General features: G+C 42.8%; 1 protein-coding gene across 1 annotated transcript in view; it reads right to left on the reverse strand.

Annotated features, from left to right (window-relative positions):
- LOC134227838 (glycine receptor subunit alpha-4) overlaps positions 1-19,597 on the reverse strand; it is a 180,638-nt gene that overhangs the window by 84,539 nt on the left and 76,502 nt on the right. The gene's annotated exons all lie outside the window — the stretch shown is intronic.

A 19,597-nucleotide genomic window follows, 5' to 3' on the forward strand; every position in this document is an offset into this window, starting at 1 on the left:
ACCGTTGGGAAAATTGTTTACCCAGGCAAATAGACTGTTCGGCTGTTTAAACGACAATGACGATTTTGGAAAGATTTATTGTTTTTAATAATGCGCCATCTGAAAAACTAAGGCAGCTAACCGACATTTTTCACTAAGGTGGCGTCTTCAGCGATTTGGCCGTCGTCGACGGAAAGTGAAATTTTCTGGCAACATTCTTTGGTTTTGTTTCGTTAGTCATTAGAAATGATTTCGATTTTTTTCCGGGTTACCATCGTTTGGCGACGACAGAAGGTGCCCTTTGGTAACACAACCTCAAGGGCGCTTCGGATGGAGATGATGCAATGAGTTTGTTCAAATGGATGGCGTCAGTAGCAGTCAAATGGAATTTCCTCACAAGATTTTGATTATATTTCGTTGTAGTTGAGGATTGAAAAGCTCCATCATTGGAAAAATATCGGTTCTTTACAGTACCATTATTTTACACAAGGGTAGTTTGATCCGGGATGTAAGAATGTTCATCAAAGTCCAAAATTAATAGTTTGGCGTTGACAGAAAGTTACCCTTCGAAAGCAGAATCATGAGCGCGCGTCGGTGAGTGACGACGCAACAAATTTGTTCGAATGAATGGAATCGCTTTCAGCAACCAAACTATCACGCCAAACGCCGATGGACTTAACCACGAGCGTCCTCTTTTTTCACGATTCTTCTTCTTTTCGCTCGAAAAAATGACATCCGCTGCGGGCCGATGAACATTTGAGTGAATTCGAAGCTTTTAGTTCACTTGATGTTCATGTTGATGTTCATTTTTTGTAAACTTTGCCCTCAGATGAGGTTTTCTTCTTACTGGAAATCGACGCGTGACGTCATCGTGGTTTAGTCCATTCCACCGAAACCATTTTGCAATCAACCCTTTCTGTTCAGAAGATGCTGGTCCTGAGAAGAACCAATTTTATGTCCCCAATGCACCTTTTCAATAACTAACTGCAACCCAATGCTTGTCGAAACGTTAGCGTTAGAATTCCACTTCGTGCTGTTATTGTTCGACGACCACTCGATGAGTTTTCGCTAAGACGCCACCATTTGGAATAAATTTTCAGCATGGCCACTGCATCGCACGGGATCGCAACAGACGTAATTTTTGTAATCAACCCTTTCTTCACATAAAATGCTAGTTTGTTGAGGTTGAATGACGACCACCAACGCAGACTTTCACCACCAATTCGATGATTTTCCTTTGAAAATGCTACCAGAGCGCCTTCGTGCTGCTGTGTTCGCTCCGCTTAGAGATGTCGTAAATTAATCGATTACTTCGATTAATCGATTAATCGTTGTAATAATCGATTAATTTTGAATCGATCATTACCTAACGATTAATCGATTCAATAATCGAGAGAGATCAAGAGTAATCGATTTGTTACTAATCGATTAATCAGAATTTTACGACATCATAAGGATGTCGCAAATTAATTGACTACTTCGATTAATCGATTCATCGTTGTAATAATCGATTAATTTTGAATCGATTATTATCCAACGATCAATCGATTCAATAATCGACAGGAATCGAGAGTAATCGATTAGTAACTAATCGATTAATCGGGATTTTACGACATCTCTTCCGCTGCGTCCGCTCTGCGTAAAATCTTGTTCAACCGCTCTCTGCGAAATCCCGATCAAAATGGCTCGCGCGTGATGGAAAGCAGCTTTTTTGTATTCAATAAATTAAGCCCGTTAGCTCCGACCCTTTGTGATCTGATATTGGTGTAAATATGATGTGCACTCATAACGATTAACGAAGGGGCGGGGCTAATGGAATTACTTCATTAGATATAAGAAAGCTGTTTTTTGGGATTCCGCAGACAACGGACCGTTCGGAGGATGACAAATTCTAAGAATCCTATGAAATTTTCTCGCAAGATTCTGAATTTTGTTATAAGATGTTGGTTACCTATGATGCTTCTCATAAAATGTTGGTCCTGAGAAGAACCAATTTTCTTTTCCCAATGCTCCTTTCCAACTAACTGACACCACTATTTGTAATACATTTTCAGCATCGGCACTGGCGGTGCGGGATCGCCACAGTGCTATTTTTATGGTCAACTCTTTTTTCATATGAAATGCTGGTTCATTGAGGTTGAATGATCTGCAGCAACACATCGAGCACCACCGCATTGGGGGATTGATTTCCTTTGACAATGTCATTAGCGCCTCCGTGATGCTGTGTCTGCTCCGCTGCGATCGCTTTGATGCGTCCGCTCTGCGTGAAACCTTGTTCTAACTGAGGATTAGATCCAAACCCGCAAGTGATTGATTTTTGATGTCTGTGCTAGTGATGCATGTACGTGATTGGTTGGTTGACCTATTTCTAAACTTTTTATCAGTTCTCGATAATAAATAGTTAAAAGTCAGTATTTTCAAATAAATACAAAGAAGCGTTGACTCATCCTTGATCGAATGGTCTAAAAAAATTGAAAATCCATCGAGAAACGGCTTAGATATTAAAGTTTAAAGTCTATCATATTTTCGTGACGGTCCCCGATTTTCGCAATCGTAAAGTGTACCCCAATATAGAAAAGGCAGACGTAGTCCTACGTCAAAAAAGAAACTAGCGCAGTCGACGACTCATCGACGGAAGCTTTTCATTAATGTTGGATCGGCAGACCAATCGGCAGACATTCCGCATACAAGATGCTTCTGAAACTTCTTCAGAATATTTTTTTATCATTTCTAATGCTTTCGGCTCCATAGAGTTTACAATTAAATATTTGAGCCAAATAAATGAACGAAATGTTAAAAACTCAAAGGTGCAGCCCAAGCGGGTTGTACGCAAAGGTGACGTAGGACTACATAGCTATTCGAAATTGATGGTATATGCCATGATTATTTGTGTCTTTCTCAAAGTCTATCTAACTGGAAGCAACTATTCAACTTCTTGATTCAGGACAACTGAATCAAGAAGTCGAATAGTTGCTTCCAGTTAGATAGACTTTGAGTCTCCAACCGTGGAATTAACATGACTCATCGACCTCATCGCTGCTGAAGCGCGTGGACTGGTTTTCATTGGAGGTCATTGGAGAGCACCATCCTCAAATATGTCCGGGAAAAAGGAGAAATAAATAAAATCAAAAGTAGCGTCAAATTAAACCCAAATGTATTTATTTGAAACGTTTGGTTTTCGCCCGCAATGCAATGGAAGCATACGTGGCAAAATGAGGAGAACTTCAAAAATTAATTACAGACAGTCCTCGATGATTTTTCGCAAAGCCTCCACCATTTGGAATGAAGTTTTCAGCATCACTTCTACTACCCACGCCTTCGTACTGCTGTGTCCGCTCCGCTGCATCCAATTTTGTCGAACCACTCTTTGCCAAATACCGACCAAAATGACTCGCGCGCGCTTTCTTGTATTCTATAAGTTAAGCCCGTTAGCCCCGCCCCTTTGTGATTTGAAATGGGTGTAAATATAATGTGCGTGCACTTATAACGATTAATAAAGGGTTTTTCTCCCGGACCCGTCATGGGAGACTCGGTGGCCGATTCGGTCGCTGGAAAAGTGCCTAAGCGCACTGCTCTTGGAGGCGCGGGTAACCCCTCCAAGCAGCTTTTGCAGAGCAACGTGTTCTCGCCGTTGCCGCTTGATGACGCCGGCAATCCGCCGAAAAAGAGGAAGAAGCAGCAATCGCAGCTGCCGCAGGTGCAACCGGAGCGGAAGGAGAAGTGCCCGCCCGTGTTTGTGAAGGGCGATCCGCCGGATTTACGCCCAAAAATTCGCCAGTTGATCGCTAAGGGGCTGAAATGTACTTTTCGGCTCTGCAGCGAGGGCGTGAAAGTGATGCCGGCCAACAGGGACCATCATCAATCCGTCGTGGAGTTCCTCGAGGTCCACAAGTATGAGTACTACACTCATGACCACCCCGGCACGAAGCCGCTCAAGGCTTTGCTGCGAGGACTTCACGACATGAAGGAGGAAGAGCTCCAAGCAGAGCTTGAAAGTTGCGGACTGAAGCCAGTAGCCGTCCACAAGATCGCTCGTCACGACAAGGCGAGGAGATATCGCGACCAGCTTTACCTGATCCATCTGGAGCACGGCTCCACTACCTGGAAGGACCTGAAGCTGGTTGGCGTTATAAATTACACCGTCGTTGACTGGGGAGCGATATCGGCCAGTGCACCGCGATGTCACGCAATGCACTAACTGCTTCAATTTCGGGCACGGCACCAGGAACTGCCGCATGAAACCGCGCTGCAACAAGTGTGGCGAACCCCATCCGACGGACGAGTGCGACAAAATGGAGGTGGCCGATCCCAAGTGCGCCAACTGTGGCGACAAACATCGCGCCACCACAAAGGGCTGCCCAAAGCGAGCCGAGTTCCTGGAAATCCGGAAGAAGGCTTCCACCAGGACTATTCCGAAGAAGAACCGTGTTCCCGTAATCAACGAGGTGAACTTTCCAGCCATCCCGGCTCCCCGTCGTGTGATTCCGTTACTCCCACCGCTACAGCCGCACAAGCGACTGGCAGCGGCAGCGGCATCGGTCCAAGCTCCAACATCGTCGGCACCATCCACCAGCGAATGGCCCCGCTCCCTCCTCCTGGGTTCCGTCGGCAGTCGGAGAACGAAGCCGTCCCATCGGAAGAATCTGCTCCGCTGTACACTCCGGAACAACTGATGCCGATCTTCGCGCAGCTCGCCACTCGACTGCGCGGCTGCAAAACCCGCTTCGACCAGGTCTTCACTCTTGGCATGTTCATCATCGAAAATGGCTGCTAGGGTGGGCCTGGTCAACTGGAACGCTTGCTCGCTCAAGAGCAAAATAATTGAGCTGAAGGATTTCCTTGAGGAGAAGGAAATAGACGTGGCGTTCATCACCGAAACGCACCTAAAACCGGAGGTGAACATCAACATCCCGGACTTCCGCATCGTGCGACTCGACCGGCCGACCAGAGGAGGTGGTGTGGCCATCGCTCTTCGCTACAACATCAACTGTCGTCTGCTTCCAAGCTTCCAGCTCAGTGTCATCGAGGCCATCGGTGTCGAAATCACCACTTCGGTCGGCACAATCGCGCTCATCGCGGCGTACTGTCCAACGCAAGCCAAAGCCGGCGATGGATCATCGGCTGCCCTTCGGAGGGACATCGTCAAGCTGACACGGAGGCAAGGCCAGTATATCATTGCCGGCGACTTGAATGCCAAACATCAAGCCTGGGGCAACAGTCGCGGCAATCGAAACGGCACCATCTGGAACAACGACATGGAGGAAGGCCACTACACGATCCTGAGCCCGGATTCCCCACTCGGCTGAGTCGGTCCGGTGCCCACGCAACGCTCGACCTCTACATAACAAACCTGAGTGACCACGTCTCGCAGCCGGTTGTATACCAGGAGCTCAGTTCGGATCACTATCCGGTGGTGGCGGAACTGGGCTCCTCGGTCAATCGGCACCAGCAGTTACGGCGGAACTACCACCGAGTGAACTGGCAGCGGTTCCAGCAGTGCGTCGATAACACCGTCGACTACGAGGTGCGTCCGGAGACGCCGGAAAGTATCGACCGCCAGCTGTGCGCTATCGAGGAGGCGATCACGGCGGCCCGAGAGCAACACGTACCGACGGCTCGGCAGGTAAGCAACTCCTTAAACATCGATACACTCACCAAAGATTTGATTCGATTGCGGAATGTCACTCGCAGGCAGTTTCAGCGTACTGGACTGCCTGAGCTTAAGGCACGCTGCAATCGAATCACAAAATTATCAAGGCCAGAATGGTGGACCTCAAAAATAACGACTTCTCGAATAAGATCCGCACTCTCCCAGATTATGCTAAGCCGTTCTGGAAAATGACCAAAATTCTAAAATCCAAGCCTCGGCCCATTCCACCTTTGATCCCACTAGACAATAATGGCTCTAAGGATCGCTTGATAACTCCTGCAGAGAAGGTCGCTGAAATAGGTCGTCACTTCGTCAGCTCACACAATCTTGGGCAGAACATCGTCAGTCCACACGAAGCAGCCGTCAACGAGCATGCTAACAACATCCATTTGATTCCCAACGACTTCTCGGAGGAGTTGGAGATCTCAGCTGGCGAATTGACGGCCTATATCAAATCGTCGAAGAACATGAAGGCCCCAGGCTTCGACAGCATCCTGAATCTCGAGCTCAAACACATGAGTGCTCCGTTCTTTGAGCACCTCTCGCTGATCTTTAATCAGTGTCTCCGGCTTAGCTACTTCCCATCGTCCTGGAAGTCAGCGAAAGTCATCCCGATCCGGAAGCCTGGGAAGGATCCTTCCTCCCCCAAAAGTTATCGACCCATCAGCCTTCTCTCAGGGTTATCCAAGCTATTCGAAAAAGCTATTCATCATCGGTTACTTGAGTCTGCCGAAAATCTCAACATCTTGCTCGAGGAACAGTTTGGTTTCCGACGCGGTCGGTCAACTGTACACCAACTGACCCGAGTTACCAACGTCCTCAGACGGAACAAGTTTGTCTCGAAAACATCCGCCATGGCCTTACTCGATGTCGAGAAGGCATTTGACAATGTATGGCATGATGGCCTGGTGTACAAACTACAACGCTACAATCTTCCCAGCTACCTGGTGAAAATCATCAACAATTACCTGTCGGCAAGGACATTCCGGGTCTCAATCAGCGGAGCGAGTTCCAATGCGCACAACATCGTCGCAGGCGTCCCCCAGGGCAGTATCCTCGGGCCCCTGTTTTTCAATCTGTTCACCTCCGACATGCCAGAACCTCCAGAAGGCGGCATTCTGTCTCTGTTCGCAGATGACACATCCATCGTCTACAATGGTAGAGTGATCAGAGCGCTAGTGGCAAAACTCCAACGAGGCCTGGATGCCCTGACAGAGTACCTCACCAGCTGGAAGATCTGTATCAACGCGGCGAAGACCCAGGTCATCATTTTCCCCCACTCCAAATCCCCTAAACTTGTTCCGCCTGGGGACTGTAAAATCATCCTCAATGGCACGACTGTGGAATGGGCCAATGAGGCCGGCTACCTTGGCTTGACCCTCGACAGCAAGCTTATTTTCAGGCAACAGGTTGACAAAACGGTGACAAAGTGTAACGTCTTGTTGAAACTACTGTACCCTTTGATCAACCGCCGGTCGTCATTGTCCCTGAAAAATAAGCTTGCTGTCTACAAGCAAATCATCCTCCTGTGATCGAATATGGCATGCCGGTCTGGGAGAGCTGCGCTAAAACCCACCACCTCAAACTTCAACGGGTCCAAAACAAATTCCTGAGGATGATCCTCAACACCCTCCCAGGACAAGAACATCCGAGGTCCACCGTCTGGCCGGAATAAAACCTTACATGAACGCTTTGGTGAGTGTAAAGAAAAGTTTAGGGTCCGTTGCTTGCATTCGGATCAGGCTCCAATTAGGGCGCTAGTTCCAATCTAGGTTATCAAATTTTTATTGTAAATATTAGTGTACATAGTAGTTAGGTTATCAAATTTTAAAAAACACACCAGCGCCTCCTAAAGGCCGTCATGATATATCATATTAACACTTAAATAACAATGTAAACATAAAAATTTAAAATTGAAGTTGGAGGGCCAAGCCGGCCGAGCACTGTACATGTAGAAAAATAATAATTGTAGAACAGAAAATGATTAAATAAAGAAGAATTTTACTACTACTTACTGCAGAGAACGGACCGTTCGAAGAATGACAAATTCTAAGAATCCTATGAAATTTTATCGATTCTGAATTTGGTTATGAGATGTAGTTTATCTTAGATGCGTATTGTTGCGAGGAACGACAACAGTTTCTTCATATTGCAAAACATTAGCTTTCGGCATCTGTCTGTCCGAGCGACGTTCACCGATGGGTGGTTGATGTGTGAAATTTCCACTGAGGTGGCGTCTTCATTGATTTTATACAAAAGCCACCATTTTATACAAAATTATAGGTTATTATAGGTTGATCCGACTATCCGAAATAAACTTTCTTCAAAGTGCAAAACTCAATCGTAAATAGCGAATTTGATAGCGCGTCGGAGGGAGATGATGCAATAAATTTGAATGGATGGGATCACTAACAACAACCAAGCTACAACGCTAAACCCGATGCCACCGAAACAGTCCATTTTCGCAATTACTCTTTCTTTTCATAAAATGTTGGTCCTGAGAAGAACCAATTTTCTTTTCCCAATGCGCCTTCTGTCCAATAACTACTGCAACTGTACGACCGCCACTTGATGACTTTTCGCTAAGCCTCCATAAGTTGAAATAAATTTTCAGCATTGCCACCCACTCAGTGCTGCTGTGTCCGCTCCACTGCATTGAATGTCGAACCGCTCTCTGTGGAATTCCGATCAAAATGGCTCGCGCGCGCTGAACAGCAGCTTTCTTGTATTTAATAAATTAAGTCCGTTAGCCCCGCCCCTTTGTGATCTGACATGGGTGTAAATATAATGTGCACTCATAACGATTAATGAAGGGGCGGGGCTAATGGAATTACTTCATTAGATATAAGAAAGCTGCTTTTCGGCGCGCGCGAGCCATTTCGATCGGGATTTCGCAGACAACGGACCGTTCGGAGAATGGCAAATTCTAAAAATCCTATGAAATTTCCTCGATTATGAATTTGGTTATGAGATGTTGTTTATCTTAGATGTGTATTGTTACGAGGAATAACAGCAGAAATTTCACTCAAGACGAAGTTTCTCCATATTACCAAACATTATCTCTTGACATCTGTCTGTCCGAGCGACGTTCACCGATGGATGGTTGCTGTAGAAAGTTTCCACTGAGGTGGCGTCTTCATTGATTTTATACAAAAGAAGGTTGATCCGACTATCCGAAATAATCTTTCTTCAAAGTGCACAACTCAATCGTAAATAGCGAATTTGATAGCGCGTCGGAGGGAGATGATGTAGTGAATTTTAATGAATGGGATCACTAACAGCAACCAAGCTACCACGCAAAACCCAATGCCACCGAAACAGTCCATTTTCGCAATTAACTCTTCCTTTTCGTAAAATGTTGGTCCTGAGAAGAACCAATTTTCTTTTCCCAATTCCCATTCCAATAACTAACTGCATCCAATCGCTTGTGTAAATTTGCAGCATTGCCACACTGCCACCCACTTCGTGCTGCTGTGTCCGTTTCGCTGCATCGAATGTCGGACTGCCTTCTGTGGAATTCTGATAAAAAAGGGCTCGCGCGCGCCGAGCAGCAGCTTTCTTGTATTTAATAAATTAAACCCATAAGCCCCGCCCCTTTGTGAGCTGATATGGTGTAAATATAATGTGCACTCATAACGAGGCGGGGCTAATTAAATTACTGCATTAGATATAAGAAAGCTGCTTTTCGGCGCGCGCGAGCCATTTCGATCGGTATTCCGCAGACAACGGACCGTTCGGAGAATGACAAATTCTAAGAATCCTATTAAATTTTCTCGCAAGATTCTGAATTTGGTTATGAGATCAATCGTAAATAGCGAATTTGATAGCGCGTCGGAGGGAGATGATGTAGTGAATTTTAAAGAATGGGATCACTAACAGCAACCAAGCTACCACGCCAAACCCAATGCCACCGAAACAGTCCATTTTCGCAATTAACTCTTCCTTTTCGTAAAATGTTGGTCCTGAAAAGAACCAATTTTCTTTTTCCAATAACTAACTGCATCCAATCGCTTGTGCAAATTTGCAGCGTTGCCACACTGCCACCCACTCCGTGCTGCTGTGTCCGCTTCGCTGCATCGAATGTCGAACCGCCTTCTGTGGAATCTCGATCAAAATGGCTCGCGCGCGCTGAACAGCAGCTTTCTTGTATTTAATAAATTAAACCCGTTAGCCCCGCCCCTTTGTGAGCTGATATGGTGTAAATATAATGTGCACTCTTAACGATTAATGAAGGGGCGGAGCTAATAGGATTACATCATTAGATATAAGAAAGCCGCTTTTCCGCGCGCGCGAGCCATTTCGATCGGGTTTCCACAGACAAAGGACCGTTCGGAGAATTATGAATTCTAAGATTTCAATGAAACATTCTCGAAAGATTCCGAATTTGGTTATGAGTTGTTGTTTATCTAAGATGCGTATTGTTGCGAGGAATGATAACAAAAATTTGACTCAAGACGAAGTTTCTTCATATTACCAAACATTATCTCTTGAAATCTGTCTGTCCAAGCGACGTTCACTAATGGGTAGTTGCTGTAGGTAGATAGTTTTCACAAAGGTGGCGTCTTCATGGATTTTATACAAAAGAAAGTTGATTCGAAATAAACTTTCTTCAAAGTTCAAAACTCAATCGTAAATAGCGAATTTAATAGCGCGTCGGAGGGAGATGATGTAGAAAATTTTAATGGATGGGATCACTAACAGCAACCAAGCTACCACGCCAAACCCGATGCCACCGAAACAGTCCATTTTCGCAATTAACTCTTTCTTATAAAATGTTGGTCCTGAGAAGAACCAATTTTCTTTTCCCAATGTTCCTTTCCAACTAACTGACACCACAATTTGTAATGAATTTTCAGCATCGGCACTGGCGGTGCGGGATCGCCACAGTGCTATTTTTATGGTCAACCTTTTCTTCATATGAAATTCTGGTTCGTTGAGGTTGAATGATCTGCAGCAACACATCGAGCACCACCACCAATGCGATGGATTTTCTTTGAAAATATTTTTAGCGTCTCCGTGATGCTGTGTTCTCTCCGCTAAGATCGCTTTGATGCGTCTGCTATGCGTAAAATCTTGTTCCAACTGAGGATTAGATCCAAACCCGCAAGTGATTGATTTTTGATGTCTGTGCTAGTGATGCATGTACGTGATTGGTTAGTTTACCTATTTCTAAACTTTTTATCAATTATCGATCATAAATAGTTAAAAATCAGTATTTTCAAATTAATACAAAGAAGCGTTGACTCATCCTTGATCGAATGGTCCAAAAAAATTGAAAATCCATCGAGAAACGGCTTAGATATTAAAATTTAAAGTCTATCATATTTTCTTGACGGTCCCAGATTTTCGCAATCGTAAAGTGTACCCCAATATAGAAAACACAGACGTAGTCCTACGTCAAAAACAAAATGGATCGGATCTGGTTCGTGAAGAAGGGGATTATTGGCTACACGGACCACAACAGAAAGATGAAAGAGGAAGAAAGAAAGGAACTAGCGCAGTCGACGACTCATCGACGGGAGTTTTTTTTTATTGCTGTTGGATCGGCAGACCAATCTCCACCAAAGAAGACATTCCGTATACAAGATGCTTCTGAAACTTCTTCAGAATAATTTTTGTATCATTTCTAATGCTTTCGGCTCCATAGAGTTTACAATTAAATAATTGAGCCAAATAAATGAACGAAATGTTGAAAAAAAGCAATGACCTCGACATCGTTTCAAAAGTATGACGAAAATCTGTATATATAAAAATAAAAGGTCCGAACATCGACTCGGATCATTACCTTGTAATTGCAAAAATTCGGGCGCTACTCTCCAGTGTCACGAATTCACAAAACAACAGAACGATGCGTTTCAATATCCAACGCTTGTCAGTTGCAGGAGTTGCTGAACAGTACCACCAGAAGCTGGACGAGCGGATAGGAGATGCCACCGGATCTGGCGACATCAACAGGTTGTGGGAACATATCCACGAAACTGTGACAACAACAGCGCAGGAAGTGTTGGGCACTGCACAGCGACGCCAACGAAATGGTTGGTTTGATGAGGAGCGTCAGCGAGTGATGGACGAGAAAAATGTTGCTAGGAGTTATAACGATCAATGTTGTATTTTATTTCGGGTTTCCACCTTTGAAATTATTATCGATAAATATTCCTACATAGAATTATTTTAGCGTGCAAAAAGAAACATTACGGCTTTAAAGTTTATATAAGCTTATGCTTCAATACGCCACCTATATATGAACCGGTGCGGTGCCAGTGCCAGACGCATTTTCCCAAAATTATCGAAAAATAAATTCATTTTCGCAAATTTTTGCAACTAAACTGTACCAACATGTTATGACTGATGTGCCTGAAGATAGTAATGAAAAATAAGCGAAGTTTATGACAAATTTCAAGTTTATTGGAGCAAATTGCACATGTACCACTATTAATGGAAACAAAAGGAAACAGAAACCGAAAAACGTTGACATTAAAAGTGGTACATGTACATTTTTTAAATCATTCTAAACGGCAGTAAACTATCTTGAAATTCAAAATAGGATTAAAATCTATTGTGAAAACAGACATGTTGCACTCGCTTGGCTGTGGGTATACAATAGTAAAGCACATGTGGAGATTGGACAAATCAAGCATCCGAAAGATATTCAATTTGCAAAACAGAGAGCCAACCGCGGTGGAGGTTGGTACTCGGATTCTGATGGCTTTTCCGCAAACGTGACCTTTAAGTGGTCTTGTTGTGTAGGGGTTATCACGCCTATCTAGAGAGTAGGAGGTTGAGGGTTCGAGTCCCTCCAAGACACGTGGATTCTTTTTCGCAAATTTCATATCAATTTGTCCATTTCGAAACATATGCTGTGCATATGCACAGCCAAGATATTTAACAAAAAAATGTTGCCGAATTTTCTTTTAAATAAGTTAATGTTAGTGGGTGGAACTGTACATGTACCACTTTTTCTGGTAACGAAATGGCCATTGTGATATATACCAGAAAATAAAATGTGCATATCTCCAGATTTTGTTGCCAAAAATCACTTTTTCATTATTCCCTTATTAGATCTTTGCAAATAGAAGCCGTTGGTGTATAAAACTCAAAATTGACAAAAATGGTTCATGTACCACTTTCGCTGGCACCGGTTCATATGAAAACCGTAAACTGTGATTCAAATTTGCATGAGAAACTTTCAAACTTGTATATAGGGTACACACTTAAATCATTTCACAGATTTCGGTGAATTTTGCTTCAATTCACCGAAATCTCAACAGCAGATTTGTTCGGTAATTATTTCACCGATTTTTTGCGGTATTTTCCTTTGTTCAACTGTCAGAACCACCAAAAAATCTGTAAAATTTTTACCGAACAGTTCTGCTGTTGAGATTTCGGTGAAATTTCACAGAAATCTGCGATTTATTTTAAATGTGTAGTGAGCTAATTCCCGTCGTAGTATGTACTGCATGGTTTTCTAATCCAATTTAAGAGCTAACCCAACTACTGACTGTAATTAATTTATATGTAACTTGTATTTAAGAATTCCTACTTTTCATTACGTACTATTAGCGCAATGAACAAATAATGGTTTATTAGGAATCGGTAATCAAAGATACCCTTAATTTTTTTTAAATTTTGTCTTACGAAAATCTGTTCACGTCCATGATAGTTTTCATTCGTCCAATCCAATATTCGGTGGATTGCTGTCAAATGAATCTTTTGGTATTGGTGTGTGATTTCAACAAGTACACCAAACTAGCTTTTTATGCGGTGCATATGCACCGTGTTAAATCAAAATGACATAAATTTATTTAATATTGCCTGTTCTGAATATGTTTTGTATCCATTGTGAAAAACAGAATAGAATATGTGAATGGACGATGTTCTTGGTTATCCAAGAAATCACTGAAGTGATGTAGATCTGGAGGCCCTACATGCGTTACCAATGATCTACTGGGCTGTTTTGAATATGTAATATGCCTATTGTGGTACATGTGATAGAATATGCGTAGGGAAGATGTTCGCGGTTACCCAAGAAGCCCATGTTATCCAAGTGAAGGCCTCCAGATCTACATGCGTTACCAATGATCTACAGGCCTGTTTTGAATATGTAATATGCGCATTGTAGCGTAATTGTGAAGTAAATTGATCTTTGGTTGCGCGTGTAGGTCGGAGGCCTTACTCCAGGAATTTCTTGGATAACCAAGAGCATATGTTGTGAACGCATTCCATTCTTTGTACTACAGAGAGCATGTACCATTTTTCAATTGAGTAAATTGATCTTTGGTTACGCGTGTAGATCGGAAGGCCTTACTCCAGGAATTTCTTGGATAACCAAGAGCATATGTTGTGAACTTATTCTATTATTTGTACTACAGAGTGCATGTACCATTTTTCAATTGAGTAAATTGATCTTTGATTACGCGTGTAGAATATATTTTCTTTGTTCCACAAGAAGCGGGTACCATATTTAAAACAACACTACAGGTCTTTGTTCACGAGTGTAGTACTCAAGCATTTTATTCCAGAAAATTCTTAAATAACTGGACGAACTATTTGCGACTTCTTACATAATAACTATCATGTCCGTCAATTTTTAAAGTCTAAACAAGTTTGCTTTTTGTTCCAGCTTAAAAAATTTCCCAGTACAATCCCATTTAATTCGCATAAAAAAAGGTTTGGTTGTACTTCTATTCAGTAAAATGCATTAGTCTGTCAAACATCTAACACAAGAGCGGAGCATGTACGTGGGTAGTGTTGCCATCAAATTTCTACTATGAAATTGTTTCCCAGTTTTTAATCCATATATATAAAACTCAATGTTTGTATGTTTGTATGTATGTTTGTATGTATGTTCCAGCATAACTTCTGAACGCATTGACCGATCTCAACCAAATTTGGAACACACATTCTTTATCTTAAGGAAACGACGATAGGGGGGTTATGGATGCTGTTTGGAAAAGGGGGAGGGTGTGGGGGGAGGTGTATTGCTTAGTCATCGATCAACTCAGTGTACCTTCTGAACCCCTTGGCCGATCTCAACCAAATTTGAAACACACATTCTTTATCTTAAGGAGGAGGCGATAGGGAGGTTCAACATGCTCTTTGAAAAAGGGGGAGGGTGTGGGGGGAGGTGTTTTGCTTAGTTATCGATGAACTCAGTGTAACTTCTGAACCCTTTGGCCGATTTCAACTAAATTTGGAACACAAATTCTTTATCTTACAGAGGGGACGATAGGGGGTTAAGAATGCTCTTTGGAAAAGGGGGAGGGTGTGGGGGGAGAGGCATTGCTTATTTATTGATCAACTCAGTGTAACTTCTGAACCCTTTGGCCGATTTCAACCAAATTTGGAACACAAATTCTTTATCTTAAGGAGGGCGATAGGGGGGTAGATCATGCTCTTTGGAAAAGGGGAGGGTGTGTGGGGAGGGGTACTGCTTAGTTATCGATCAACTTAATGTAACTTCTGAACCTCTAGGCCGATTTCAACCAAATTTGGAACACAAATTCTTTATCTTAAGGAGGGGACGATATGGGGTTAAGCATGCTCTTTGGAAAAGGGGGAGGGTGTGGGGGGAGGTGTATTGCTAAGTTATCGATCACCTCAGTGTAAATTCTGATCCCCTTGGCCGATTTCAACCGAATTTGGAACACAAATTCTTTATTTTTAGGAGACGACGATAGGAGGGTTAGTGATGCTCTTTGGAAAAGAGAGAGGGTGTTGGTAGGAGGAGTATTGCTTACTTATTGAGCAACTCAGTGTAACTTCTGAACCCCTTGGCCGATTTCAAACAAATTCGGAACACAAATTCATTATCATAAGGAGACGACGATAGGAGGTTAGGGATGATCTTTACAAAAGAGAGAGGGTATGAGGGGAGAGGTATTGTTTAGCAATCGATCAACTCAATGTAAATCTTGAGTCTCATGACCGATTTGAACCAAATTTGTATCAAATATTTTCTGTCCTAAGGAAGCGATTTTAGTGGATATGAGTAAGTTATTTCAAAAAGGGGAGGGTGTGGGAGAGGGGTATTGCTTAGTTATCGATTAATTCAGCATGACTTCTGAACCCATTTATCGATGTCCACCAAATTTGGAACCCATATTATCTGTCTAAGGAAGACTATATCAGACTGGGTAGAAGTGTCATTTGGCCTAGGGTCATTCTACATGAAGGACATTTGGGATAATTAAGAACAGCATCAGAAAAATCTTGCATAGGAAGCAAGCATTTGCTGGGTATAAAACAATCATAATTGTTACCCTTCATCGGAATAATGGTATGCCCAGTGAAAGGCAATGATTAATGTGTTTCCTTCTGAATGGTGGATGTGTTGCTTCTTTAAAAGTAGGCATTTGCTCGAAATAAGGCAATGGTTGGTGTGATCCCTTCTTTAAAAATATGCGTTTGCCCGAAATATGGCATCGATGGATGTTTTTCCTTCTTTAGAAAAAGACGTTTGCCTGGAATAAGACTTTTCAAACCCACGATCCCTTCTTCAAAATCAGTCAGTGTTTCCAAAAGCCTTCTTTTAATCAAATGATAAAATATGAATAAGTAAACACAATTACCCTGTTGACTGTTGGTTTTATCATTTTTCGATTTTAAAATAAAACTGCAAACCAAACTGGCAATTCCGAGCAAGGCCGGGTACATAAAGCTAGTGTAATATAAGATTATTCCAGTTCAAATCGTCAGTTTGGCAACGCGTTCTTAGCCTGTAAACAAGGTGACGAAAAAAAATTAAAATCTTCTAAGTTTGAAAAAAAAGTTTCTTTTAACGCCTTTCGGGAGTGTGTTTTCGAATCATTTCACAATTCGGAGAAAGATATTCCTTTGATTTAGTGCATAGCGGAGAAAAAAGTGAGAAAGTGTAGTGGAAGTTTTTGAAAAACATCGATATTGATGACGATGTTATGCGGGTTTGCTTAGAGTGGAAGCGGTTGGATTTTCCTTCGTCGTACGGAAAAGGTAGGTAATGTTGCAAATATACTGAATCGTGGTTTGAAGAGTTTTTTCAATGAAAGTAATACCGGAATGTGGCTAATTAGTTTAGATGATAGTGTACACTTTTTTCTATCTCGCCAGGTGATAATTTCGTTGAACGGGCTTGGTAGTCATATGGCTACTGCTTCTGCCTCATACGCAGGAGGTCGTGGGTTCAATCCCAGGTCCGTTCATTCTCCTACTTTGTATCTTTCTCTATATTTCTCATGTTCTAGCAATCGCTAGAATTGGAAATGGACTTTTCCATACCGTTTCCATTTTTATACTATACCTTCAACTTTACTATTCTAGCAGTAGCTGCTAGAATTGGAAATGAACTAAAAAGCTCGTTTCCTACATCCTATTAGAAATTCCATCAGTTGCTTTCTTCTATCTATAACATTGGTAGCTCGTTAACCAAGACGGACCTCTGCCTGGGTTCGAGTAACCCAAAAATTCCAACAAATTCCGCATGAACTCGTGGCAAGTGCAGAGGTATATTCGGCTTGCAGTGGGCGAGTGAATACATCATAATTTCCTCCCCCTTCCCTACATTGACTTGCATTCTGACTTGGTAGGCGCCAGTGTGACCTAACAAAAGAGATCACCAGTATTTGTACATTGAAGATGAGTGCTAGTCCTGAACAAACATCTGTAGAGATAGGGGAAGACCTAGTGGTGTTGGTGCAGAGGTAGTGCTGGATGGGGATCTGTTTGAAGTTCTTGAAGAATTTGTTTACCTTGGAACGCTTGTAACATGTGACATTGTGACAATCACGTTTCCCGTGAAGTGAAAAGACGTATTGCTGATGAGAATAGGGCCTTTTACGGATTACGTAACCAGCTCAGGTCCCGAAACATGCAGTCGGAAACGAAATTTGCTCTATACAAAACTCTGATTCTACTAGTGGCCCTTTATGGACATGAAGCATGGACATTAAAAGAGGCGGTCCGAAGAGCTTTCGGGGTCTTCGAGCGAAAAGTGCTGCGTACAATACTCGGAGGGAAACTAGAAAATGGTGTGTGGCGCAGACACATGAATCATGAGCTGTATCAAGTATACAACGCAGAAAATATTGTGAATCGTATAAAATACGGCAGACTTCAGTGGGCTGGTCACTTAGTGCGAATGTTGGAAGAAAGAATAGCGAACACAATATTCAACAGAGAACCAGATAGGGGCTGGCGACTTCGTGGAAGGCCAGGAACACGCTGGCTGCACGTGGTGGAGTCGGACCTGGGGACCCTGAAGTCTGAACGTTCGGGGAAACTGGAGGAACATCGCCCAAGACCGACTATTATGGAGCTCTACAATACACCAGGCATATGTGTATCGACGCTGTAGCCAACCAGGTATCCAGATAAGTTTCATGAGGCTAACACGATCATACGTTTGTACCCAGGAAAGTCGAGAAAATTTCCAATCCGAAAATTTTCTGGATCGGACCGGTAATCGAACCCAGTCACCTTCAACATGGTCTTGCTTTGTAGCCGCACATCTTACTGCACAGCTAAGAAAGTTTCCGACACGTTTACGTGATATCACCTCATTCAAAAATCACGAGTAAAGTTGAGTAGATCGTGAAACTTCTCATTTGCAATTTAAAACGCACATTATCGCCTACTATGAAGGACAACGTCTGCTGGGTCAAATAGTATGAAATAAAAACACAAATAATGCACGTAGCAGACATCATGGGTCTTCAAATCTTCTATCAACCATTCGTTTTTAGAGCTGGTCATTTTTAGGTTTACATTTTGGATAACAACTCTATGGGCACCTAGCGGTGTATGAATCATTTAAATGCTAATGGGTACAAGACTTTCCTACAATTCTATATATGAACCTTTCGAATTTGTATTAAATCTTGGCGCACCTATACAAAATAGAAAAAGAAACATGCAAAATTGATAGAATTTTATGCAAGTTTTTAAACAATCGACTGTTTGGATTTAGCATCCGGAAATATCCAGTTTTGTGGTCAATGTAGAAACTTAAAAGGAAAAAATTGTGTGCCTGACGTTTCAATAATGCGCATTGCCAACAAAATATCCGCTAGCTAGCAAAGTATAGTCAAGTAGGAGAAACAGCTCTTATTATTTACTCATAAAGTCCTTGGAACCTGCGATCGTAATCGTCAACTGCACCCGGGACAAAGGACGCATACATTAGTAAAGTCCAAAATGGCCCCGGACACGGCCATCAAGATAATTCACCCGCCCTTCGGTCAAATGAGTTTAAATGCATGTTCTATTCTTTCATTGTTTTGCGGCAATTTACCTACATGCAATCAGCATTCCTGGCCCGGGTCTTATCTTTGCAGCACTATCTCGTTTGGCAATGAGCTATTAGTGTTATGGTCGTCCGCATCCTCGGATTGGGTGCGGGCGGTCGCCCAGTGCCATGTATCAACGTTCATTTCAGACGCTCGGACTATCGCTGATAATCGTTTTGTTTCCAACCGAACCCAGAGTTGGGGAGGTCGGCGGGGATGGTCACGGCGTCGATGAACTGCAACACATCATGCCCGGTCCACAAACACAAGCGAAAATGGAAAATCGAACCCCGAACGTCATTCGAAAAACGCGATGGCAATGACACACACAGGATGATTCGTACCCCGGTGGGACTGGCATTTCGATTTTCCATTTGAGCTGGCCCCGTCCGGTGTCAATGTTTCGATCCATTCGCAACGAGATGGTGGCGCGGTGCTTTCTCCCAAACGTTAACTTGCTTCAATCCATTGTTGTTTCCAAATTTTCCAATGCGTTGATTTTGATTGAAAATAAATACATTTCGTGTGATATCTCTTCGTTTCATATTTAATAAATTAATGGGGATGAAAGTTCAAAGAAAGCACGTTGACATGTAGGGGGTATTCGAATATGCCCTTCATAAACTTTTCTGATGTTTTACTCAATATATACAAAAATATCGAATCGTTTCAAGGTGCAGACACAGAAATTTCTAATGTAGCTACGCTG

Source organism: Armigeres subalbatus, chromosome 3 (genome assembly GCF_024139115.2).
Source record: "Armigeres subalbatus isolate Guangzhou_Male chromosome 3, GZ_Asu_2, whole genome shotgun sequence".
NCBI classification, from domain to species: domain Eukaryota; kingdom Metazoa; phylum Arthropoda; class Insecta; order Diptera; family Culicidae; genus Armigeres; species Armigeres subalbatus.